Raw genomic sequence first — 27,939 nt, 5'->3', positions numbered from 1 at the left:
GGTCTGGAGGTCCGGGATCGATTCCCGATGGGGACATTGTTGAAATCACTTTGTGAGACTGTCCTTTGTTTGGTAAGGACTTTTCAGGCTTGAATCACCTGATTGTCCGAAGAAGTAAGATGGTTCCGTGCTTCGGAGGGCACGTTAAGCCGTTGGTCCCGGTTATTAGACGTAAAAACACCACTACCAACCCCCATCGGAGCAGCGTGGTGGAGTATGCTCCATACCCCCTCCGGTTGATTGACGGGAGGTCTGTGCCCAGCAGTGGGACGTATAGGCTGGTTATGTTATGTTATGCTATATATAGTGACAAGACCAGCTCTGAAATTATTTCGAAAATGGTATGTTACGCTTATCGTGCACGTTAATACCAGATTATCTTAGAATTCTTCATGAGGAAAAGCCCATGTTTTAATCTACGTAACAGGAAATATGGGTTAAGTACGTGAGGAATTCTAATAAACTCTGGCGCATACCGAAGAGATCGACGATAAGAAAAAATAAGTTAATGCTCTTTTTAGGGAATCTTAAAATTAAAAACGGAACTCCTTTAAGATAGCTTTTTTCTAATTTTTAAAGAGGCTTTGAACACCCTAAGTTAGCATGCCAGGCTCATAGGTGCTTTCGTGTACCCATCCCTTAGGCTCTTCTTCTATCATATGAGTTGTGAGGTGGGTTACCAACCCCATCAACCCTGGTGTCAGGGTTATTATTGAGCCGCCAAAGGCCCATGACATGCCTCATGTAACTCCTTACTTACATCGGTAAATAGTAGCCGGGACCAACGGCTTATCGTGGCTTCCGAAGCACGGATCGTCTTACTTTCGGACAATCAAGTGATCAGCCTGTAATGTCCTTACCAAACTAGGGATCACAAAGTGACTTTTGTAATATGTCCCCACCGGGATTTGAACTCGGGACCTCCGGATGGCGAGCCCAACGCTCAAACCACTGGACCACGGAGGCCGTCATAATTAATGTACTTAATGATTGACATTTAAATAATACATTTTATTTTACTATTTGCATGTTGTAATTTAAATAACTAAAAATGTAGACCAAATGTTAAATGCTGACCAACTGCATAATACCATTTTTATTGCTCATAAATGATTATGAGTTATGAATACATACACATACATAATCTCACGCCCGTAATCCCTAATGGGGTGGGCAGAGCCACAAGTCATCATCATCAGCCCATTAACGTCCCCACTGCTGGGGCACGGGCCTTCCCTATGGATGGATAGGGAGATCGGGCCTTAAACCACCACGCGGGCCCAGTGCGGATTGATGGTTATTAACGACTGCTAACGCAGCCGGGACCAACGGCTTAACGTGCCTTCCGAAGCACGGAGGAGCTCGAGATGAAAACTTTTTTTGTGGTCACCCATCCTATGACCGGTCTTTGCGAAAGTTGCTTAACTTCAACAATCGCAGACCGAGCGCGTTTACCGCTGCGCCACCGAGCTACAAGTAATCAAAGACAACTAAAATTATGAACATACCTTTAAAATAGTCCACACAAAATACCTAATAATAAGCAACTCAAGAGCCACCGAAAATAAATAAGACCACCACACTTCATTACGAAAACCATCTATAATTTTAAGAAAGAAAATAAAAAAGTACTATCCATTGCAAGATGAACTAAGTACCCACACCTCATCGAGCTTTCTGTTAGGCTATTCTCCACACCCAGCATCATACGCGCGTACCTGCGGGAGTGCAGATCTGCATCATCGTGTGGGTTTTTTACGCACTCACGCGCGTAGGGGCGTTTTGTAGATTAACGCACGGCGACTCTCATTTCATGCAAAACCGTTCCAAAATCCCGCGCGGCACTGCGGGATTCGGTGTGCCATACCTTGCGTCTCTCTCCGCACCTACGCGCGGGGGTGCATGTTTCTCCGCTTGTATGCGCGTGATCCGCATGAACGCGTGTGGATGCATTTTCTGTGCGTGTTTTCTATACAAACGGAGATGCTTATAACGGAAGAACACGCCACGCGCTACGCTGCATCATTTATTTATTTATTTATTTATGTTTATTTGGGATAACAACAGCTTAATCTAAATGTTTTACAATGTTACTAACTAAACCAAAGCCAATAACAGCTATCCTCTAATTATTACTTAAATAAAGGAGTAGGTAAGGTTCATCATATCCATCTTTGGACTTCGTATCAACAGTGGCTGCAAGTTGTCTTTGATTACTTGTGGCTCTGCCCACCCCATTAGAGATTACGGGCGTGAGTTTATGTATGTATGTATGTAAAGGAGTAGAACGTTGTAGTCTTTCCAGTAAGTATTACAGTAATAGGTATAATGATCCATATAACAGCGACTCAGTTACATAATCATTCATAAGCACTGCTGGTGTGCGAGGCACGTGTTTTCTCTCTTATAACAGATAATATTAGTAGATAAAAACCAACGTGACAGTTGGTGAGCCGTATCGCCATCTATAATGGTTGAGCCTGTGTTTAATAACTTAGGCCGGTCACATACATTCGGAATTCCGTTTCGGAATTTCGATTTGAAATATCGATTCGTAATATCGAACGCATTAAATCCATACAACATCTATGAATCAACCACATACTTACAGTTTTTTTCCGTTCGAAATTTAATCTGATTCGGAATTCCGTATGATGGCCTATGCATGGCCCAGTAACGGCGACGTATTTTTTTTTTCCTTGATAGGTATAGCAACAGTGCTATCGCGATAAGAAAATCGTCGTCCATAATGCCAAATGTCTGAACTCAAGTTCTAGCGTCGCTCAACTGAGCCTTGTTATTCCGAACGGAAATAAACGTATGTGTGTGATATATTAACGGAATCCCGAAACAGTATTTCGAATCGAAATTCCGAAATGGAATTCCGAATGTATGTGACCGGCCTTAGTGATGCAAGTCATGTACCGGGGTTCGAAGCGCTCCCCGATTGAAAAGGAAACCGGTGCCACACCACATAACATAATATATACAGGATGTTAGTGACATCGTAACGAAACCTTTGAGGGGTGAATCAAACCATGATTCTAAGATATTTTATTGTTTAATAATTTGATAATAACAAACATGGAAGAGCGGAGTTTTTCCTGACACAGGCAATTTGTTGCTTAAAAGGAAACTCAAATAAACTAATGTACGACTGAATTTATAAATATACATTTTTGATTTTTTTTTTGAAGATGGTATCAAGTGGAATCTTTCGTCGCAAAAGTATGGAACTGATAATTATTAAAAAAAAACACAAAAATTTTCATGAATTTTCCGACAGGAAATTCCACTTGATATCAACTCAGAATCATGGTTTGATTCATAATTAAAGCACATAATAACGGGTTCTTACCGCATTTAAATGGGGATATGAGACTCCCAATATTTCGACACTGTTGCAAGTGCCATGATCACGGGATGACCATCATTCCCCATTTAAATGCGGTAAGAACCCGTTATTATGTGCTTTAATTATGATAATAACCGCGTAAACTTAAAACAATGTATGGTTTGATTCATCCTTCAAAGTTTTCGTTACGGGGTCACTAACACTACTTATATGGCTATCTGTATGTACAGTCATGAGCAATATAATGGCCCCGATTCCTGGAGACACCGTCTAATTTTATTTTAAGTTATATCTGTCATTTTCACATCCGTCGAAAGGGACGGATGATTCACAGCTCTTAATTTTAGGAAGAATGAGTAAATGAACGTGTCGGGTTATTGACTGATGTAAAATTTTTAGACGGTTGGTTTAGATTTGTGCTTAAAATTGACGTGTGTTCCATAAATTTTATACTTGTCGATTACCCGTCCCTTTCCTTTTCGGCGGATAGGAAAATGACAGATATAACTTAAAATAAAATTACATGGTATTTACAGGAATTAGCACCAATGTACCCACTTTAGGACTCTGTCGCACTAACATATTTGTCATTTAGTGATACTTACAGTTCCATTTATTTTGTCAAAAAAAATGTGATATGGTACCAAAGTGTATACATATTGATGCTCGTGACCGTACTTGTATGGGGTGTAAGTGACATCGTAACGAATACTGAGAGGGATGATCAGGGATGATTCAGCTGATTATTTTGAGTTAATATCAAGCGGAATTTAGCATCGCAAAAGTATAGAATTGAAAATAATTTGAGAAAACTAAAAAAAAGACATTAATTTTGCGACGGAAAGTTCCACTTGATATTAACTCAGAATCATGGTCTGAATCATCCCCGTTGGTATTCGTTACGATGTAACTAACACCCTGTATAGTCTAAATTCCGTTGCTACATCTGACCAACGAGGTATCAATCAACGACTTTCTATAAATACGGGCTTCTCAAAAGGGTATCAGGTGAACAAAAACCCCTTTGAATTACGGAGAGGGATTTGATATTTTCTGATGTTTTTTATTTATTTTTCCTCTGTTTTATCTCAGAGTGCGTAGGAGTGACAACGAGGTGCCATACGAATATACAAGCAAACAATACTTATTATCATAATCATAATGATCTTCTTCTATCGTGTGGGTTGTTAGGTGGATGACCAACCTCATCAACCCTGGTGTCAGGGTTATTTTTGAGCTACCAAACGCCCCTGACGTGACTCATGTAACGACTATGTACTTACATCAGTAAGTACCGGGACCAACGGCTTAACGAAGCACGGATCATCTTACTTACAGCCAGCAATGTCCTAACCAAAATAGGAATCGCATAGTGATTTGTCCACCATTTGTCCATTTGTCCAATTTAAATTTTGGCGGCGAGGGTGTGCTGCCGGGTTGTTTTCGGGGTACCGAACTGAGCATAGTACCCCGCTAGCCTCAAGTTGGTAGTGTGACTAGGGATCGACGATCCAACAGTGTTGTGTTGGAAGTTGTATATATGCGTCTTGCTGTGTAAACTTCGATACCGCGTTTCACGACCGCTTGAAGACTGCATTATTGAATGTGGCGCCATCTGTTGCATGTGAGCGGAACTAGATGGCCAACTAGTTGGGTCCGCTAGAAAATGAAATAAAATTAAATCGAGGTTGTTAAATAAAATCACATCCAAAAGTGATTTTTCAAGAAAACCATGTAAACGGTTTTCAGTACAAGGCGACGTTATCTTGTGTATAATGTCGTTTTTATGGTTCCGTACCCGAAGGATAAAAACGGGACGCTATTACTAAAACTTCGCTGCCTGTCTGTCCGTCCGGCATTCACCAGGATGTCCGGGATTCACGAGAACCGAGATAGCTAGGCAGTTGAAATTTTCACATTTGTATTTCTGTCACAGGATTGTTTGAAAAAGTAAGATGATTCCGTGCTTCGGAGGGCACGTTAAGCCCTTGGTCCCGGCTATTAGCCGTAAAAGCACCTCCACAAACCCGCATTGGAGCAGCGTGGTGGAGTATGCTCCATACTCCCTCCGGAGGGGAGGCCTGTGCCCAGCAGTGGGACGTATATAGGCTGTTTATGTATGTATGTATAACAAATGCTTTTTTTGCTCAATAACAATGATGATAACAGGTAGGCCTCTGTGGTCCAGTGTGGTTGAACGATGTGCTCACGATCCCGGAGGTCTCGGGTTCGATTCCCGGTGGGGACAAATCACAAAAATCACTTTGTGACCCCTAGTTTGGTTAGGACATTACAGGCTGATCACCTGATTGTCCAAAAAAAGATGATCCGTGCTTCGGAAGGCACGTTAAGCCGTTGGTCCCGTTACTTCTTACTGATGTAAGTACGTAGTCGTTACATGAGTCATGTCAGCGGCCTTTGGCGGCTCAATAATAACCCTGACACCAGGGTTGATGGGGTTGGTAATCACCTCACAACCCACACGATAGAAGAAGAAGACAGGTAGGCGATATGAAATTTGTGTACTTTTGTTGTTATTCTCTGCGCTTGATGAATGTGGAGGAAACAAAAGAAGTGTGTCAGGATCGAAGCAAATGGAATTCTATAAGTAGTCTCTGCTTACCCCGGTGGGAAATAGGTATCATGGCACTTGCAATAGTGCCGAAATATCGAGTGTCTCATATCTCTGATTTAAACGCGGTAAGAACCCGTTATTATGTGTTTTAATTAGTCTGACTGTTTACCTAGTCAATGGTACGGAACCCTTCTTGCGCGAGGCCAATCGCACTTGTTTTTTTCGTAATTGTTGGCAACTTGGCTTGGCTAAGCCTAAGACCCTTAGGTTTTGGGAGTACCTACAAGTGGCTAACGACAAACAAATCCAGTTATAATGGCCCTCTTGAGGGTGCTAAAGCGGAAAATAGACCCTCCTTCAATAACCATAATCGTTATTTTAAGAATGTTTTGTACCTGTAAACAATAGAGCTATATTTAGCTAGTCGTCTGAAGAAAATTAATTTACAGATGTTGGATTAATTAAAGTTATTTTTAATGTAATAACAGAATTATCCCGCTATATTACTTAATATTCAATATCTCCTATACTTAAAGGTTGCCTGGAAGAGATTGCTACTTAGCAATAAGGCCGCCTATTGTACTAATTCTATTTCTCTTTTGTTTTGTATTTTGTTTCTTCCTGTTTGTGGAATAAAGTATTTTTATGTTGTGTTGTGTTGTGTTGTGTTGTATTGTGTTGTGTTGTGTTGTGTTGTGTTGTGTTATGTTATGTTAATTAGGGACTTCCCAGGTTACGTTCCCCAAACAAATGTAGATGGCGCTGTCAAATGTCGCCTTCGTTTCATCTCCCTAGCATTATCCCGTTTTTCGCAGGATACGCTTCATCATCATCATCACCAGCCCTTTAACGTCCCCACTGCTGGGGCGCGGGCCTTCCCTATGGATGGATAAGGAGATCGGGCCTTAAACCACCACGCGGGCCCAGTGCGGATTGGTGGTTATTAACGACTGCTAATGCAGCCGGGACCAACAGCTTAACGTGCCTTCCGAAGCACGGAGGAGCTCGAGATGAAAACTTTTTTTTTGTGGTCACCCATCCTATGACTGGCCTTTGAGAAAGTTGCTTAACTTCAACAATCGCAGACCGAGCGCATTTACCGCTGCGCCACCGAGCTCCTCCGCTTACCTAACCTAAAAAGACAGGTCCGGTTTTTACAAACGCGATTGCCTGTCTAACACCAGCCCAATACAGGTTAGATCACATACCTCCGAAAATCAATTCTCGGGAATGTGGATTTCCTCACGATGTTTTCCTTCACCGCTGAGCACGTGATAATCATTTATGATCCAAACATGAATTCGAAAACAAATTCGACAATCACCGGTTTAGGCCTATTCTGGATGGCTCTAATGTTGGCTTCGTTTAACCTTTTAATTTCATGGACAGACATATGCATTTTTTTGCTTTTAGCTGTAAATGATGACCCTTGTTATTACACCGAAGCACAACACATCTTCCCCCATTATTATTCTGATCGAAATAAAGAGAAGCAATATAGGTAGCAACATAACTCTGTATCAATTCAGAAATCAGAATCATTTATTTAACGTAATTATCATGGATAAACTTGTTAACGTCATTTCGCAAGTTGTTATGGCTGAGAAGAAATGACAAGAAACTGCAACAGCAACACATCTTTTTAATCAATGAAGGAACATTACAAGTTATTTAATAACTAGAGGAACACATTCAATACCAGACATTTTATCATTTAGGTTATCATTGATCTTATAATTTAATGTATAATTATAATATCTGAGATCCAAGTATCAAGCAACAACATTAAATTATATTTTTGAATAATTATGTAAGTAAGTACGTCACATCTGTATAGAGCCCTCTTTTTTTTGGCGAACGTAGCCTGAAAAAGTCCTCATTACAATTTTATTAAGGTATTTCTTAACATGGCAACACTGTCTTACTGAAGCTACAGGAAGCACGCAATAAATTGTAATTTCTCAGAATTTAATGAAGAAGAAAAGGATAATTAATAATTCTTTTGGAAAAAAATGACAATAGATGACAAATTCAAAGCAAATGAACTAAGAACTTTTTTTACTGTAAAAAATATTAATGGCCTGGCCTATCACTAATTATAGTCCAGTTCGTAGAACGCGTGATTAGATCCTTGTGTAACTAAACAATAATAAAAAAGTTTAATTCAGGTAAAACCTTCGACACGCGTATCTGTTGTAATTTCTAAATTTTGTGTAAATAATTGTAGGTTATAAATCTTTTTAAGTTATTTTAATTTTGTTCTTAGACATTTCGCCGTTAAAATAATAAGCATTTTTTAACCTTTCTCCCACACACATAAAGATCTCTATTTTATGACACGCCACGCGGACGGAGTCGCGGACAAAAGCTAGTGCGAAATAAATGTATATTTACAACATTCAAATATACACACATTATTAAAGATTATACAGGGTGTTAGTGACATCGTAACAAATACTCAGAGGGATGATTCAGACCATGATTCTGAGTTAATATCAAGTGGAATTTTCCATCGCAAAATTCATGTTATTTTTTTAGTTCTTTTAAATTATTTTCAATTCTTTACTTTTGCGATGGAAAACTCCACTTATTTTATTTATTTTATTTATAAAAAGGTACACCAACAGCTTATATAATAAAACATTAAATAAAATAAAAGTTACATCAGGAATTAGACTGTTACATAAGCCAATTATAGGTGCACACAAGATTTGCAAAGTAGGACAACGTAATCGTTTAGTAGATAACTAAATAATAAAATTTAAAAAACAGATAATTAAAAAAACTTGATATTAACTCCCTCAGTCCCTCTCAGTATTCGTTACGATGTCACTTACACCCCATACAAGTACATACAGTAGCCATACAAGTAGTATGGGTGTTAGTGACACTGTAACGAATACTGAAGGGAAAAACACCTACTGGGAGGAATAATTTATAATTAAAGGAACATGGAAGGGAACATGCTTTAAATACAGGGTGTTAGTGACATCGTAACGAAAACTTTGAGGGATGATTCAGGCCATAATTCTGAGTTGATATCTAGTGGAAGTGGGTGGGTGTGAGTGGTGGGTGGTAGAAGCCATGAAAATTTTAGAGCTTATTTAAATTATTTTCCCTTCCATACCTTTGCGACGGAAAATTCCACTTGATATCAACTCAGAATTATGGCCTGAATCAACTCTCAAAGTTTTCGTTACGATGTCACCAACACCCTGTATTTAAAGCATGTTCCCTACCATGTTCCTTTAATTATAAATTATTTAATATTAATATTCTTTTTTTAATTTAATTTATTTATAAACAAAATTACATACATATACATTTTAATACTATCGCCAAACTACAACCGTAGTTTGTTGGCGTCGCGCTCATTCCCTAATTTTTTTTTCATTTTTTTTTTATTTTTTTTTTAATTCATTCGCACGCTGTATGGTTGAGTGATGGACTGTTTTTGTTACAATATATATTTAAGATCTTTCGTACCACTCTAAAGCGAATACATTTTATTTCATTTCATTTCAAAAGACCAGGCATCCATCACAGACTTGTCTAAAATAATAACTCAAGATAACGAACCCTAACAAAACAAAGTAGAAAGGTAACAAAAGAAATGTATCGTTAATTGTATTTTGATTTGCTAAAAGTTTTTTATTGTTCAGTATTAGGTATTTCGTACAAAGTGGAATTTGACATAAACATTTTATGAAGAAGAGCCAACAGCACTTAGAACTTTGCTACTGCAAAGTACTGTAAGTTACGTTACTACGTAAGAAATGCTAACTGGCAATATAATACAGTCTGTTCTCAGTAGTTAGGAGCCTTAGCCAAGTTGCGAACAATTATTATAATCAACAGTGGCGTCCGTGGTCCAGTGGTTGAGTGTTACGCTCACGATCCGAAGGTCCCGGTTCGAATCCCGGTGGGGAAATATCAGAAAAACTACTTTGTGATCCCTAGTTTGGTTAGAACAGTACAAGCTGACCTGTTTGTCCAAAAGTAAGATGATCCGTGCTTCGGAAGGCACGTAAGCTGAAATTTGGTATGCAGGTAGGTAATCAAGTGAATACAAAGGAAAAAATCAGAAACAGGCATTTTTTATCAACTGAATTGGAGGTGGTGGCCCCGCGACAGAGCATCACACAAATTTTCACTTAATTGGTTCTATTAGGAACGCTTAACTTATATACTCTACTCAGAGCCTGTAAGTCCTATAGATGAAAGATTCAGCTATCAAAACTCATGACAGCCAGTCTTTATGTGGTATGTGAATTTTAAGGTCTCTTTTTTATATTGGCCAAGCATGTTGGCTCCACTATACCTGATACCAGACATAGAGAAGCCATAATTGCAATAGCAACTAAAAAGCAACGCAATGAGTCAGTTTCGAATCAGTTGCGACTACCATACTGGCCTATTAGGTGCTTCTTCACGCTACGTGAATACGACGTTTAATCTAAATTATTATTATGAGTTATGTTGATACGAACTATTGAGAATAAACGAATAATACAAGGCCACAACAAAAAGCGATTACCTAGAAATGAACCTTCTGTTAACTTTACAAATTATACATTTTAGAAACGATATATCTCGTAATATACAAACACGAAATCTAATTTGTTTATCGTCATAACTTCATTTCATCGAGTGTGAAGGTTAAGCCAATGCGGGAATTTGTTTGTACACTTGAATACCAATTTAAATATGAAGGTTATTCCATAGACCTTGTATAACAAATATATGTTACTGTAAAAGCTCGAACTGCAGTAAATCCTAAGATATTCCAGTAAAATCTAAGATCTACCAATTCCTAATGGTAAATGTCGCAAAAGGTTTGCGATTCGAACTTTACCACCATTCCGTTGGTAAATCTTAGGATTTACATTAATGGCACGGTAAATGTTAGAAAACAAAAGATGTCATAACGTGCTCAGCGCATCAACTTGTACTTGTGGTTATTCCTAAAACCAACATCTACCAGCTGAAAGTGGTAAAACCTAGCATATACTGAATTGGAATGGTAAAAGCTCCATGATCAAACAGCCTCCATGGTCTAGTGGTTAGAGCGTTAGGCTCACGATCTGGAGGTCCGGGTTCGATTCCCGATGGGGACAATGTCGAAATCACTTTGTGAGACTGTCCTTTGTTTGGTAAGGATTTTTCAGGCTTGAATCACCTGATTGTCCTTAAAAGTAAGATGATTCCTTGCTTCGAAGGGCACGTTAATCCCGGCTATTAGCCGTACAAACACCTCCACCAAGCCGCATGGGGCAAGCGTGGTGGAGTATGCTCCATACGTCCTCAGGTTGATTGAGGGGAGGCCTGTGCCGAGCAGTGGGACGTATATAGGCAGTTTATATTATGTTACCAACTCATGTCGGTAAAGGCTAAGACTTACACTTAAATCTTAAGATTTAGCGTGGTTAGAGCTTTCACAGTAACATATTTACTATACAGCGAATCTCTGTAAAAAATGTCCAGGGTGCATCTTGTCACACTCGATGACGTGTAACGATGTGATACCGATATTGCATATTATTTGAAAGCCACAAACATCTTAATTTGAGGAAACGAACTTACACTATTTACATTACTTCACCTCTAAATTAACACCCACGCTTTTGTCGGTGTAGCAATCTCCATTGTACTTTTTAAGGAATAGGGGAGCGATTTCCTTCCGCCCCAGTACTTTGTCTGACACGAGATGGTTGACGCCCAGCGTAGTCTATTTCAAAGCCGTACTAGGGCTCCTGTCCTCCGCCTCTGTACTGACGATTAATGCTGCCCTCTATCAGGTTCCATGTTACAGTCTCTGTGACGTGTCCCTTCCGTCCAGCATTGCTTCCGTGCTGCCTACTGAAGTATAAGGCGCTCATCCCGCGGTAAGGACGCGCCGAACAGGAATTGCCCCAGTGGAAGACAAAAGATGTCGCTTTTATTTAGATAGTATATTTTTGTAATACTTCTTGAAATACTACAATGTTCTACTCCTGTATTAAGTTAGTAGGATAACTGTTATTGGCCTTGGTTTAGTAAGGAACATTCTAAACAAATAAACATAAATAAATAAAAATATAGAATGTCAGCGACCATCCCGTAATATTCGAATTTGTTTTTATTTTGAGAATAAATAATTAATATTGCATATCAACCTACAGGCCGGTCATAGGACGGGTGACCAAAAAAAGTTTTCATCTCGAACTCCTTCGTGCTTCGGAAGGCACGTTAAGCCGTTGGTCCCGGTTGTATTAGCAGTCGTTAATAACCACTAATCCGCACTGGGCCCGCGTGGTGGTTTAAGGCCCGATCTCCCTATCCATCCATAGGGAAGGCCCGTGCCCCAGCAGTGGGGACGTTAATAGGCTGATGATGATTTACCTACATAATCACGGGCCTAAACCCGGACCTGGACTTTCAAATTGGTTTTCGAATTATTTTTTGCATTATAAATGATTATCACGTACTCCGCAGTGAAATACAGTTCAGTGAAGTACGTACACCGTGAGAAAACCCACATACCCCAGAAATGTGGGTTTCTAGTACTTTGTGGTCCCTAGTTTGGTTAGGCCATTACAGGCTGATCACCTGATTGTCCGAAAGTAAAATGAGCCGTGCCTCGGAAGGCACGTTAAGCCGTTGGTCCCGGTCACTACTTACTGATGTAAGTAAGTTGTCGATACATGAGCCATGTCAGAGGCCTTTGGCGGCTCAATAGTAACCCTGACACCAAGGTTAATGAGGTTGGTACTCAGCCGCACAACCCACACGATAGAAGAAGATATCTAACTTAGCCTAATCTGTATTGAGTTGGTTTTCCTTTCTCGGGTTGAAAGGTAACACAGGCAGTCAATTCTGCACTATATTGGACCTGTCAAATCTTTAGGTTAGGTAAGCAAATCCTTTGAATACAAGAATAAAGTGTACCTAAAGCTTTATAATATCATGGTTGCTTTATAAATGATCGTTTTGTGCATATTGCGGTTAGCAAATGGCTAAGAGTTTTGTGGGTGAAAGTACTCACTATAATAATGAACAACTTTTTTATAAGCATTGGCGCTTCTGCACTGTAAAGTCGCGAAATGTAATAAATAAATAAATAAGTACGATTTCGAAATGTAAAAGGAATTCCATCATACAAAAGCATTATACTTATCCTACTACAAAAATGTAAACATCTTGTGGCCTTTCATTCAATGGAACTTTACAAATTGAATGACTCTTCTTAAACTTTCAAAGAGTCTTTTCAATGAAACGAGGCTTAAAATGCCTAAGCCGAAGTTAGGTTGAGTGCCTTTTGTACTTAAAACCACGAAAGAATCCACATATTTTAAGGGAACAAATTGACAAAACGTCGAAATTGGTCCCGGTTACTACTTATTGATGTAAGTTAGTAGTCGTTACATGAGTCATTTCAAGGGCCTTTGGCGGCTCAATAATAACCCTGACACCAGGTTGATGGGTTGGTAATCCACCTCACAACCCACACGATAGAAGAAGACGGAAGAAGACAGATTAAGGCATGCTTTCAACCCGCTCGTCGCTAGCAACCAGACGCCCTCAGGCGACAAATGAAAAGTTTCTGGAATTTCACGGAAGTTTAAGTATAATCTCATTTAAGAGTTCTACAGTAATAATCGCAATTTAATTAATCACGCCTACCCTTTTCGAAGCTTCTAGTCCATCGATGGCGATAAAGCGATATAACTCAGACAGTTTGATACAGACTCCGATACCGACCCGCCGGCGAGGTCGACGATTTCCCTCAATTGGGTCGATTAATTCTTTCAAACATTCTTCCCTCTCAGCCGATGCCCTGAGCTCAGGCCTTTTGTCTTAAACGTTGTACCGGGTGAGAGCCTTCAGCGCTCCTCATTTGTCCGGCCAAGTAGTTAATATCATCGGAGCAAATATACAATAAGTCACGTCAAAAAAACAACAGCTTAACGTGCCTTCCGAAGCACGGATCATTTTACTGTCTGTGATCAGGTGATCAGCCTGTAATGTACTAACCAAACTAGGATCACAAAGTGATTTTTGTGATGTGTCCCACCGGATTCGATCCCGGAGCCTCCGGATCGTGAGTCCAACGCTCAACCACTGGAGCACATAGCCCACATAATTATTTTACCGCTTAGTTTCTGCTGAAATGTCTGATTTACTCTAAATCCCTTTTTTCCCTTAACATCTTTATTCGTTTTCCGCTGACAGTGGATGAAGCGCTTATATCTTGAGGAATAAATTAAAAGCACAAGCTCGCAAAGGGAATTTCGGATTTAATTGTATGCCGAAATGTCTTACGTATATATTTTTAGCATAGAATAAGGTATAACATAACATACTCGCAAGTACTGTATTGGACGAACAGGAAATACAAAACGAAAGAGAAGTAAATGATTCTAAATTGTACAATAATTTTAAGTCCGACGTCATTAGTAGAGCTCCTATGTTCCATATCCGCATGGTAGATTGATTGATGTTTTTTTTTCTATACTAAATACTATTTTTTTATCATCCCCCTAGCATTATCCATTATCCACAGGGTCCACTTAATCATAATAAAATAAAAAAAAGAAAACGTTTTTTGTCACCTTAAGATCTGTCTTTATTTAGTAATCAGAATTTCATAATATATCTTTGACCTTTCACCCAATTACAAGAGAGTAAGTAGTTAGGTAGTTTGCTAGGCTGCTCCAGACAGCAGCAATCAAAGCAGTGTCTCGAGGAGTTAAAGTTTGTCTACGTAGCGTACCTACCTACCATCGTGGCTGAGTTTCAAACTGCCATATTTGCAGTGTTTTGCTAAAATAATTTGTGTTTTATTGACAATAGCAAAATGTGCAGATCAGATTCGGCAAAAAATTCAGATACGTCATTTAGTGGCATATGCGACGCCATGTCCCGCGTGGCAGTCTCGGCGTACGCGCCGACATCTTCGAAAAGCTTCAAGAGAGCAGGTTTCGTTGGTTTTGGCACGTAAAAATAAAATAAATAAAAATGTTTATTACTCTCACCACAAAAATGTACAACTTCGTGTTGTCTTGGCTTAGAACATAAAATTTTGTGGGAGCTGGTTCTTGTTAAAGGCTTTACGCCTGTGCTACAAGTAACCAGGCCCCGTGCCTTGGATATAAATAATGACTCTAAGGTTACAAAAAGAAACATATACTATGGTGAAAATTGAGAAAAAAAAAGAAAATAAGTGAAAATAAAGTAAAAACGGTGGAATCAGTTTTAGTTAAACTAGACTTAAAATTAAATTACAAACTTAAACTAAAACTAAAAAAAAAGAAGACCTGCCGATTATAAAAAGAAAGAAAGAAAGATACATTTATTATTTAGGACACCACAGACACGGATGACATAATATACACATTATAGTGACATCACATCAAAAGTCAACGCACACACGAATTATTTTCTATATGGAAACATGGAAAACGAACACAGAAACTTATACCTAAATTAACTATGACGTCATGTCGGTCAATGTGACATTATGTGGGTAATGTTACAGCCAATCTAAACATACCAGGGCTTAGATCAAGAGGACGACCAAAAACAAGATGAGCGTATGTGCCAAAAAGGACCTGTGCATGTGCTGTCTCCGAGAACGACACGTCAAATAGAGCGAAGTAGAAGAGAAGTACGAAGATGGCAGACCCAACCATCATACAAAACATAAACAGCCTATATACGTCCCACTGCTGGGCACAGGCCTCCCCTCAATCAATCGGAGGGGTATGGAGCATACTCCACCACGCTGCTCCACTGCGGGTTGGTGGATGTTTTTACGACTGATAGCCGGGACCAACAGCTTAACGTGCCCTCCGACGCACGGAATCATCTTACTTTTTCAGATAATCAGTGATTCAAGCCTGGAAAGTCCTTACCAAAGAAAGGACAGTCTCACAAAGTGACCCAACCGTCAGGAATAATAATAAATGCCAAGGAGAGAAAGAGCCACACCATGCCCCAGGAGCAGCGGTCGAGTCGCAGGACCGATCGAAACGAACAAAATACGCGCGCACGTGCTGGAGCCATATTTCTCAATTGCCTTCAAGTCTTTTTCGAAATTATATACCCACTTCACGTAGCACACCAGAACTTGGTGATGAGACTTTTATACAGGGTGTTAGTGACATCGTAACGAAAACTTTGAGAGATCATTCAAACTATGATTCTGTGTTGAAATTCAGTGGAATTTTGCGAAAAACAACAATTTTCGTGTATTTTCCGACAGGAAATTCCACTCAGAAATCAGAAATCAGAATCATTTATTCAACGTAATTATCATGGATAAACTTGTTGAAGGTTTTTTGAATTTACGTCATTTCGCAAGGTGTTATGGCTGAGGAGAAGAAATGACAAGAAACTGCAACAGCAACACATCTTTTAAAACTCTAGATATCAACTCAGAATCATGATCTGAACCATCCCTCTCAGTATTCGTTACGTTGCCACTAACACACATACCTACTTGTATGGCTATATGTATTACTTGTACGGGGTGTAAGTGACAACGTAACGATTCAGCTCATTATTCTTAGTTAACATCAAGTGGAATTTTCCATCGTAAAAGTATAGACTTGAAAATAATTTAAAAATACCAAAAAAAGTCGTAAATTTTACGACGGAAAATTCCACTTGATATTAACTGAGAATCATTTTCTGAATTAACAGCCTTAGGCTCACGATCTGGAGGTCCAAGTACGATTCCCGATGGGGTCATTGTCGAAATCACTTTGTGAGACTGTCCATTGTTTGGTAAGGACTTTTGAGGCTTGAATCACCTGATTATCCGAAAAAGTAAGATGATTCCGTGCTTCGGAGGGCACATTAAGCCGTTGGTCCCGGCTATTAGCCATAAAAACACGCTCCGCCAACCCGCATTCGAGCAGCGTGGTGGAGTATGCTTCATACCCCCTCCGGTTGATTGAGGGAGGCCTGTGCCCAGCAGTGGGACGTATATAGGCTGTTTATGTGGTCTGAATCATCCTCCTCAGTACTTGTTACGATGTGACTAACACCCTGTATACCCACTTCACGTAGCGCATCAGAACTTGGTGACGAGGCAGTTATAATGTATATTGTCGTACGGTTACGAGTACTAATATGTATACACTTTGATACCATAATATGTCACATAAACTTTTTTGCATATTAAACCGTAAGTCTCATTAAATGTCAAATATGATAACGCGACAGGGTTCTAAAGTGGGTACATGATATTGCTTACTGTACTCGAGTTGAAGGCGGTTTAATAATCCCTGCGCGCGCGTACATTTTCGTGTCCTTCGCAATTGCCAAGTGGGGGGCGGAAGCGAGGAGTTCGTGCGGGACATGACCCAAGCTCGACGTCGCGTCTTATTTTTATTTTTTTGACGTGACTTATTGTAGATTTGTCGCAGATGGAATTAACTACTTGGCCGGACAAATGAGGAGCGCTGAAGGCTCTCATCCGGTACAACGTTTAAGACAACAGGCCTGAGGGTGCCCATTTGGGCGCGAACCTCGGCTCAGGGCGTTGTCTGAGAGGAAAAATTTTTGAAAGAATTAATCAACCCTAGTGGGTCGATAGCGATAAGCGCTGAATGAGGGAAATCGCCGACCGCGCCGGCGGGGTCGGTATCGGGGACCTGAAGTGTTTCGTGTCGCGAGCTGATTGGCCGCCTCTATGGCTAGAGTAATCGGTCGTCGGGATCGTATATTACGTCCTTCGGACGCCGATACTTTTCAGTACCGTCCCTAAGCGTCGCGTCGTTTAATAATTTTATTCCCTTTCCTTTTTTTAGGTTAGGTACTTACCAAGTTTCTATTTTTAAAAGATTTTAATTACTTTTTGAAATAAAACTTAGAAAGTGTGTCAGGTTCGTAGTAAATGAAATTCCTTGGTTTCTGTCTGTTGAAACGGGAAATTCTCTCCCGACGACCCGATTACTCTAGCCATAGAGGCAGCCAATCAGCTCGCGACACCAAACACTTCAGGACCCCGATACTGACCCCGCCGGCGTGGTCGATGATTTCCCTCAATCAGCGCTTATCTCTATCGACCCGCTAGGGTTGATTAATTCTTTCAAAAATTTTTCCTCTCAGACAACGCCCTGAGCCGAGGTTCGCGCCCAAATGGGCACCCTCAGGCCTGTTGTCTTAAACGTTGTACCGGGTGAGAGCCTTCAGCGCACCCCATTTGTCCGGCCAAGTAGTTAATGCCATCTGCGACAAATCTACAATAAGTCACTTAAAAAAAAGGAAATTGGCGTTGAATTCAGCTCGCAACTAAGTTTATCTTGCGATGGTTGTACTCCTGGCTACCCCAATTGGGATATGGTCGTGAGCGTTATGTTGCGTTGTGACTTGTTATTTATTCATAGGACAATAATCTGCTTTTTTACTCATTCATATTTACATCGTAAGTATACACTCACAAAACCCTTTGTTCAATCGCCTGAATATGAACTTACTTTTCGACTACTGGCACAATTCTCTGAATTCCGTACATACTTTAAAAAAAAAAAAAATAAAAGTTTATTTTCGTCCGAACTTTTCAAAACAAGAACGGTTTGAACAAAGATGTTTTTTGCAAAGGCGAATGGGTAAATTCTATAATGTAGAGCACCATAGGGATTCCAAAGGCCACATTAAAGCGATTCCGACTATGGAAAAATCACGCTCTAAAAAGTTTGAAACAGGAATATAGATATTTATTCTTCCGAATAGTGAGAGTTTAGAAGATAGATAGATAAAATACTTTATTGAACACAATGAACACAAAATACAGAGATAAGGACAACATACACCTACAGAAAAGAAAGGAAAAATGAAAAGCAAAGGAAAGGAAGGAAGGAGGTTTAGTACGATCTACTCTGAACCGGCGAGCGTGTATGAAGCGATTGACGAATGTGGAGGAAGCAAGAGACGTGTGTCAGGATCGAAGTAAATGGAATTCTATAGTCTCTGCTTACCCCGGTGGGAAATAGGCGTGAGTTTATGTATGTGTCGCAGGGATATGATAAAAACGGGGATTTGATCAATTCCCTAAGGGATTTGATCAAATCACGGAGGATGTTAAAATAACAACACGATTTTATCTTTTCCCTAAACAAATCTAGTGAATTGAACAAATCCCTAGATTGGTTCAGTGAAATGACAAAAATAGTTTTGCTTTGGTATTTTAAAGGTTTAAAAAGGTTTAAAGGTTCAAATCCCTTGGGGAATTGATCAAATCCCCATTTTTATCATATCCCTGCGACATATGTATGTGTATACTTACAGAAAAGCACAACAGCGGCCAAAACACAAGAAGATAGCTGTGGTAAGCAAACTTTTAGGACATAAGGCAGGTAGTTAAATTCTGACATGTGGTTAAGAAGTTAGGTTGGAACATACATACATAATATATATAGATACATACAAACACATAACCCTACTTCTCTCTTCGACGCATTCGAGTAAAATACAATATTTCAATTTGAAATTTTCGACTAAAGTCAATCTGTTTAGGTTTACGCTGTTATTATCGTAATTAAAACACATAATAACGGGTTCTTAGCGCTTACCGCGTTTAAATCATAAATGTGTTTTAATTAGTCAATCTATCAATCAATCAATAATTCTTTACCGTACAAAGGCATAAGTGACATGTACAAACGAATAAAGTAAGCACAATAGGCGGCCTTATTGCTAAACAGCAATAAAGTTGTAACTGCGCAATGTTAACAAATGCCAAATACTCTGCCTCCATATATTTGAATAATTTGAATTTATTTGCAGTCCTTGCGCAGTATCTGCGGTGAAAAAGACTATGTGCTTATTCTATAAGGTTGATAATGGCGCCGATTCCTAACACAAAAAGGGAAGTATATATAAAAAGTAAAAAAGTAGTAGTAGTAGTAGTAGTAGTAGTGATAGTAGTTTTAAAGTATATTTGTATACCTCCTAATTTTATATTAAGTTATACCCGTCATTTTCTTATCCACCGAAAAGGAAAGGGACGGATGATTGTCAATAAGTTAACTTTAAAATGAATGAATAACCCGTGCGAATAAAATTGCATCTCACTGGTATGCAATCCGTTTGACGTGCTGTCTACTTAATACTGTCGGGATTTCTCAGATTTCTGCTTAAAATTGACGTGTATTCCATAAATTTTATGCCTGTCCATTACCCGTCTCTTTCGTTTTCAGCGGATAAGGTAATAGGGTAATAGGTATAATTTAAACAAAAATTAGGAGGTGTACAAAATCAGCACCAATGTAAGATCTTTAGAAGTTATTGGCAAGCGTACGGAACCCAAATAATGTGTAACCCCGACTCACACTTGACTGTTTTTTTTTTCTTTTCTTTGTTTTCCGCTCACTTTCCTGCTCACAAATCTTTTATCATCATTCAAATGTGTGTGTTCGTGCGTGAAAAATTCCAATCTTTCACGCATAATAGACAGATAAACTGTCACAAACATTTTTTTTTATCGTTCGTAGTAAGTACTTAGTTATATATTTGTAAACAAGTTCTTTCACATTCTTGTTTTGTTAGAACTCGTTCTTCTATCGTGTGGGTTGTGAGGTGGATTACCAACCTCATCAACCCTGGTGTCAGGGTTATTATTGAACTGCCAAAGGCGCCTGTCATCGCTCATGTAACGACTACTTACTTACATTAGTAAGCGGAACCAACGTCTTAACGTGCCTTCCGAAGCACGGATCATCTTACTTTCAGACAATCAGGTGATCAGCCTGTAATGTCCTAAGCAAACTAGGGATCACAAAGTGATTTTTGTGATTTGTCCCCACCGGGATTCGAACCCGGGGCTTCAATCACTGGATCACAGAGGCTTTCACACTCATTCATCGTTTCATACACGCGCGCCGGTTCAGATTAGATCGTACTAAACTCATAGACCTCGTATTATAAATAGGCAACCATTCTCTGTAAAAAAAATGCCCGTGGCGTATTGTGTCACAAGCGACGGCGTATAACGACAATATACAACCTAATTGCACTTTATTTCAACAGTCATATCATCTTAATTTGAGGGAACGAACTTATACTATATACATAACTTAATATTTAAGTAATTACAGCACGGTTCGTATGCTTTTTTAGAAAAAAAAACACATTCGAGAATGTGAGTCTATTTGTTTATAGAAAGATAGAAATTATTACTTCCGGACACCACAGATACAGACAGACAGGCACATTACATTAAACACAGGACAAAAACCAAAAAAGGAAAAAAAAAACAAAAAGAAAACCATGATCAAAATCATTAACATAAAGAAAAAAGAAAAACAAACCAAAATCATAAAAATAATAAAAATAGCTCCAGTATCGACTAACCCCCAACCAAATAGCCCAGTTCCCTTTGTTCTCATAATCTGCAATAGTCCTACCCGCACCGGGGATTGTTTTTGAGTGCACTTCCATAGTGCATACAGGGATAATCGCCGCTTGGTGTCACATCACATTTAGATTAAATTGTCTTAAGGGGCCTCTACGTGTTGGCTTCGGCCCCACGCACGCCTTCCAAAAGTCCGGGACTCCATAGTCCCGAGATATGGAAATTAAATTAAAAATTAAAATTTCTTTATTTCAGATAACAATGATCCATAATTTACATAATAAAACATTCATTCAAATAACTTAAAATAATAAATAAGTCAAATAAAATAGAATCAGATAAAACAATTAAAATCAATTAAAATATAAGACAACAATGACCACAGAATATTAACAATACCTTCTCACCGGCATCGATACAGGCACATGTCTGTCGCAGCAATGCCGGAGGTAAGGACAGTCCAGCCTATCGCCGATCATTTGCAGGATGACATTGGAGCTGACACTCTGCGAAATGACAAACATAATAATAAAAGTAAGTATCCTAAATGCAACACACTAACGGCCCGATTTCAGTGATTACACATTTTTAAGGACATCTTGAAAACTTTTCGTACGATCTTCTCGGAATCAGCGCGCGTGTATGTGAAAACAGGTAATATGCTCTATAAATAATAGCCGTTGTTACTGTGGTACGATGGGTGGTGATGGAGTCCCGAAGTGCCGGCAGAGTAGTACCAGGAGAGTAGGATGAGTAGGTAGTAATAGCGAAGATAACAGTAAACACCAACAGGAATACAAAGTTTATTAATTAGCACTTCACAAACAAGAACTTAACGAAATTATATCGATGCGGTATAAAATACAATGAAGAATTTATGATCACAATTAAAATTTGTAGGCACGGCCAGAGCTAAGCAGTTAAGATGTTGTACTTTTCAAGATCCGTGATGCAATGTGTCAGCGTAGAATAAAAGGAAATGTGAAATGGAATGAGAATTTCGAAATTTAAAATTATTGACGGTAAGAAGGAAATGCGAGTATGTGGAGAATTTGTACTCAGCTACAGTAAGTACCCTTTCCTTTTATACCGCTTTCGTAATCGTATTATCCTTAATACGCTCCATATTTCCAAATCCCGGTAACATTCCCTTCTAAATCTCAGCTACTACATGTAGTGAGTCGTACTCGCTGTAGGAGTAATCGCTGAGTCGTACCCCTTTTTCCCGACTGCACACACCTTTTGTATGTATCTTTGTTTGTAATTTTTATTTTTATTGTAAAATCTTACTGTTTTCTTTTTTTTCTTCTTTGTTTTTGTTCTCTCTCTCTCTCTAGTGTAAATATCATGATATTTTACACCACATCTCTCATTCACCAGACTGCTTTTTTGTCATGAATGAATCGTTAGATGTTTCGTGTCATTGTTTTTCTTTTTTCTCTTTTTTGTGTATTGTTTGTTTTTTTGTAATGTGTAATTTGGATAATGACATTGTAAATCATTTTATTATCATTTCATAATTAATGTACCTAATGATTGACATTTAAATTATTAATTTTATTTTATTTAACTATTCGAATGTTATAATTTAAATAACTAAAAATGTAGACCAAATGTTAAATGCTGACCATCTGCAAATTGTAATACCATTTTTATTGCGAATAAGATTATGAATTATGACTTTTTGCAGAATCGGCCCTCAAAGTTGTTGTTGCAATGTCACTAACATCCTGTATAAAGTTGGTCACAGGACCACTGTTATGTCTACGTACAGAGCGTGTGGTAGACCTTGCCGCTCTCGCATTGGTTTAAGCCAATTAATTCTTTCAAATATGAGCCGAGGTTCGCGCCCAACTAAGCACCCTCAGGCCTGTGTCTTTTTTTCAAGAAGTTAATGCCAAACTGGCAAATCTACCATAAGTCATGTCAAAAAAAGGGGCTTATGAAGGTACATACAACATTATAGTGTAACTGAATGCGATTTATAACGAGAAAACAATATATCGTCACTGGAAAGGCAAAATTACATAAGCGCCAAAATATCCTAAAATAGCAGTCCATTTTATAATTATGTATTGCAAGATATAGAAAATGAAAAACCGAGTAATATTACGTTGACGTCATCTTAATTGAATAAATTGGTAAAAAGTTATGATAAAAAACGAGAAAGCTACTTTAAACTGCTTTATCTTGTAATTACATTTTGGCGCTTACATATTTTTGCCTTTTCAGTGATGATATAAACTAATATACAAAATAAACAATAAATGAAAAAAAATAATAAAACACATGAAAACACGAAAAATAAAATTAGAAGTTCAACTATCATACAAAAAATACATGTAATATTTAATTTATAATATTGTAATATACATCACTAATATAAGAGCTACGATCTTGTCGGTGAAGCATTCTCTATAGTACTTTTTAGGGAAAAATAGAGTAGTGGTTTCTCTCTTGCCTTCCGCCCCGCAGTGCTCTGACGCGAATGGAATAGCGCCCAGCGTAGCCTATTTCAAAGCCGTACTACGACTCCCGTCCTCCGTCATATTCATATTATATATATTCATATTCATTTATTCCTTGTAACAACTTTATGTTGTGTTGGAAATTGGAAATAAAAAATAAATAAAAACGTCTAAATAAATAAATCGTCTCTGAATAGTACTGACAGTTACTGCTGCCAATAAGAAGTAGTAATTTTAATTCGAAGTACATTAGTCTGGTAACATAAAGCTCTAGTATTAAGTACTTACAAATAAAATACACGTGTTTAAATAGCATATTGTTAGAACTAAAACTGCCTACATTACGTAGTTTTTGACCTCTAGGGTCTGATTTGCATAGTTTGTGGACACTTGTCTACCTAAGGTGACAGTATGACTGTCAGATGTCAGCGTGAAGCGGATTCCAAACGGATGTTTTCATCGTGGTTCCAGTTAGCCAAAAACAACGAGGCACCTTCAGGGCGAGCTCGCTCCATCTTAGGCCTCGTCAATGCCTTCGGGCAAATCTGGGGTCAAGAGCAAACCCATCAAAGGTAAAAAAAAAATTGATGGCGCTGTACAGATTTTCCCTCATTTAACCTTCTAATTTAATTGATAACAGAGAATATTTGTTACGTATACAAAAAACATTAAAACTGTACGTAAATCTTTTATTAAAAGTACAAAATGTCCTTGCAAAGTAAGTTAAAAACATTGGACGTGGGTAATTTATTTTCTACGAAATGGCAACGCAGGGTCGGATGACGTCAGCTGGGCGAACTTTGAAAATGCTAGCTGTCAGTTTTGACCATACCTGTCTTCTGATACCATGGGTTACCCCCCCACCTTCGGTCATACTTTAGTCTTCAATCGTATAGCGTTAGAGATCTGACGTTTGACGCGCGTGTACGATAACGTCAATGTGTAGTGTCTGCATAAATCGTGTTCCAGTGGTTGTGCGTTGTGCTCACGATCCGGAGGTCCCGGGTTCGAATTCCGGTGGGGACACATCACAAAAACAACTTTGTGATCCCTAGTTTGGTTAGGACATCACAGGCTGATCACCTGATTGTCCAAAAGTAAGATGATCCGTGCTTCGTTGGTCCCGGTTACTATGTACGTATTATGTAGTCGTTACATGAGCCATGTCAGGGCTCTTTGGCGGCTCAGTAATAAGCCTGGGTTGATGAGTTGGTATTCCACCTCACAACCCGCACGATAAATTACCATTTTGTATGAAGTTTCCGGGGTTTGTTTGTAGTTTTCACGCTTGATCTTCGCTGAAAGAGAGACTAACGTTTAAAAAGGTTGTTACGTAAACAACAGTTTCAACAACAACAATTCAGTTAGAATACAGATTGGCGAGTTGGGAATAAACCCTATTAAAGTCCGATAAAACTTGCTTTAGGGAATATTGTCCTATTCTATAAAGCTGACCTTTGTCTGCGCCGAGGTCTGTCTCTCTCATTATTAAGGAATTAGCACCAATATCTCGTTAGACTAGAAAATTTCCCTAAACCTGGGAACAGTTACCTTATCGGTTTAGAAGTTTAAACTTCGCTTTTGTATTATTCCATAATATGGAGCATATTTTCACGACGCTGTACCAGCGCGGTTGGTGGATGTGTTTGGACTAGTAACCCTAATATACCGAATATCAAAAAGTTATAATTAGCAAGAGTTAATTTTGAAGAGCTCCCAGTGTAATACCGGGTATTAACGATACCGTAACGAAAACTTTGGGGGGATTTAGGCCATTATTCTGAGTTGATGTCACGTAAATTTTCTGTATATTATTATTTTCTTCTCTGGCAATACTCTTGAGTCCATGAAAGGTCAGAAACCTTATTTTTTTAAATCAAACGTTAAACAACAACAAATAATATTAATATTATAAGTTTATTAGACTTAGAAAGCTTTGTAATGAACTTGGTTAATTAATTTATCAATAATACGACAGCGATTCAGTAAGAGATCCTCCCCACGGCGTGACACGTTTTGTACACATCGATACTACGCCATACTGCCAGCCTCCGAAGCGAGGAATCATCTAACTTTTTCAGACAATCAGTGATTCAAGCCTGCAAAGTCCTTACCAAAAAGGGACAGTTCCACAAAATTTCAAAAATGTCCCCGTCAAGAATCGAACCCGGACCACCAGATCGTGAACCTACTGCCACTAGACCACGGAGGCTGTTATAATAACATTTCTATTTCTATTTACTATATCCCAAATAATAGAGTCCATCCATCGTAAGATGAACTAACCACGCTCACCGAGCTTCCTTTAGACCAACGTGATATGTGGTGAGCCGTATCGCCGTCTATAATGGTCGAGCCAACTGTGTTAGTGTGTCAGTTACAGTCGTACTTACATACAAACATAAACTAACACTAATTGATACCAAGTCATTGAGAAACGGATAATCCGATGGTTTGATATGTAGAGAGAATGAATGAAGACAGACTTATGAAAAAGATTTATGTTTTATTCGTATGTTTATGTCCTTTGTATGATGATGATCTCTCCGACCGATTTCGGCCATGCGACCACTTCGACTCCTAGTCGCACGACGCTGATGCGCCGAAGATGGCTTATGTAGCCATCTTTACAGTGAACTCCCGCGCACAGTGAGGCACGTGAGGCACACCGTTTTGTAATAAATTTAAAATATTATCTGGTATTTTATTGTAAAAAATACTGTGTACTTTATTCTCTTTCATTCATTCAATATCCAAAGAATATATATACCTAAGACATAAATAATTAATTAACAAAAATAATGCTATTTACTGCACTCGTCAATAATTTGGTAATTATAATGAATAGCGGCAGGGACGGGCCTTCAACTCATCACGTTTAGCGTCGAGGTCTGCCGTGCGCTGCATTGCTCCAACTCGTGTACTCGCCTCATCACCACATGCGCCATTGTATATGTTGTTGTATTTATTTATTTTTTAATTTATTATTTTATTTTGTTTGGGGAGCTTACAGCTTAATTCACATAATTTACACTTAGTAGTAAGTAAAGGCCAATTACAAGCTACCATAAATAAAAGAAAAAGAGTTATACAACAAGACAAGAGAGCGGAGATATAGAAAAAAATAAGAAAAAAAAAATAATTGAATGCGCAATTTAGCAAGTATACATATAAAAAAAAACCACTAACAATAAATAACAACTATTACCAATCCTAATAAGCTGAGTCTTCAGCGAATTAATACTACTGCAAAAAAAATCATTAACCTCGTTAAATTGATTAAGGGAACGAGGTAAATAACTATTGCTTCTATACTGCAATTTCTGTGTTGTGCAATAAAGTATTATTGATTGATTGATTTATGGTGCGGGTGTAAGTTGTAGGGTTGGATGAAGAAGACCTAGGCGATCAGATCCAGATGTTTTAAAGAAAGGCCAGTACGCTCACATGCGCTACGTGATAAAAATTTGTCACATAAACTGCCTATATACGTCCCCACTGCTGCAGGCACAGGCCTCCCCTCAAGCAACCGGACGGGTATGGAGCATACTCCACCACGCTGCTCCACTGCGAGTTGGGAGGTTTTTTACGGCTAATAGCCGGACCAACGGCTTAACGTGCCCTCCGAAGCACGGAATCATCTTACTTTTTCGGACAATCAGTGATTCAAGCCTGAAAAGTCCTTACCAAACAAAGGATATCTCACAAAGTAATTTCGACAATGTCCCCATCGGGAATCGAACCCGGACCTCCAGATCGTGAGCCTAACGCTCTAACCACTAGACCACGGAGGCTGTTTATCGCATTTTATCGTACCTGACCATAATATAATTAGTCGTTTTGTCGATTGGTGTTAAGACATGAACCCAAATAAAGTCATGTCGTTCTGTCAATATACGAACAAAATCACGGCATGTTAGGGAAAACCAAACTTATCATAAATCGATCGATAATTTTATCACTTCACGCATGTTAGTCCTGCTGGCTAAGTTATTTAAATCGACAAGCACGTATGAAGTCTCTGATGAGAATGGAAGAAGATTGTGTGTCAGGATCATAATGGAATCCCAGGTCTCTCTCTACCGCAACGGAAATAAGCGTGAAAGATGACATAATCATAATTATCTCATCATCAGCCCATTAACGTCCCCACTGCTGGGCACGGGCCTTCCGGGATGAAGGAATCGGGCTCGGGCCTTAA

General features: G+C 38.9%; 3 protein-coding genes across 3 annotated transcripts in view; 2 read left to right on the top strand and 1 right to left on the bottom strand.

Annotated features, from left to right (window-relative positions):
- Positions 1–3,877, top strand: part of LOC126368190 (equilibrative nucleoside transporter 3) — a 418,002-nt gene extending 414,125 nt beyond the window's left edge. Inside the window, exon 8 of the transcript XR_007566550.1 lies at positions 3,857–3,877. The gene's annotated coding sequence lies outside the window, so the exon portion shown is untranslated. The remainder of the gene's footprint in view (positions 1–3,856) is intronic.
- LOC126368154 (kinesin-like protein CG14535) overlaps positions 1–27,939 on the top strand; it is a 657,648-nt gene that overhangs the window by 68,577 nt on the left and 561,132 nt on the right. The gene's annotated exons all lie outside the window — the stretch shown is intronic.
- Positions 1–27,939, bottom strand: part of LOC126368179 (polypeptide N-acetylgalactosaminyltransferase 2-like) — a 302,716-nt gene that overhangs the window by 249,349 nt on the left and 25,428 nt on the right. The gene's annotated exons all lie outside the window — the stretch shown is intronic.

This window comes from Pectinophora gossypiella, chromosome 7 (assembly GCF_024362695.1).
Source record: "Pectinophora gossypiella chromosome 7, ilPecGoss1.1, whole genome shotgun sequence".
In the NCBI taxonomy this organism is placed as follows: Eukaryota; Metazoa; Arthropoda; class Insecta; order Lepidoptera; family Gelechiidae; genus Pectinophora; species Pectinophora gossypiella.
The sequence above is the reverse complement of the archived record's forward strand: the minus strand, read 5'-3'. Positions and strand labels throughout refer to the sequence as shown.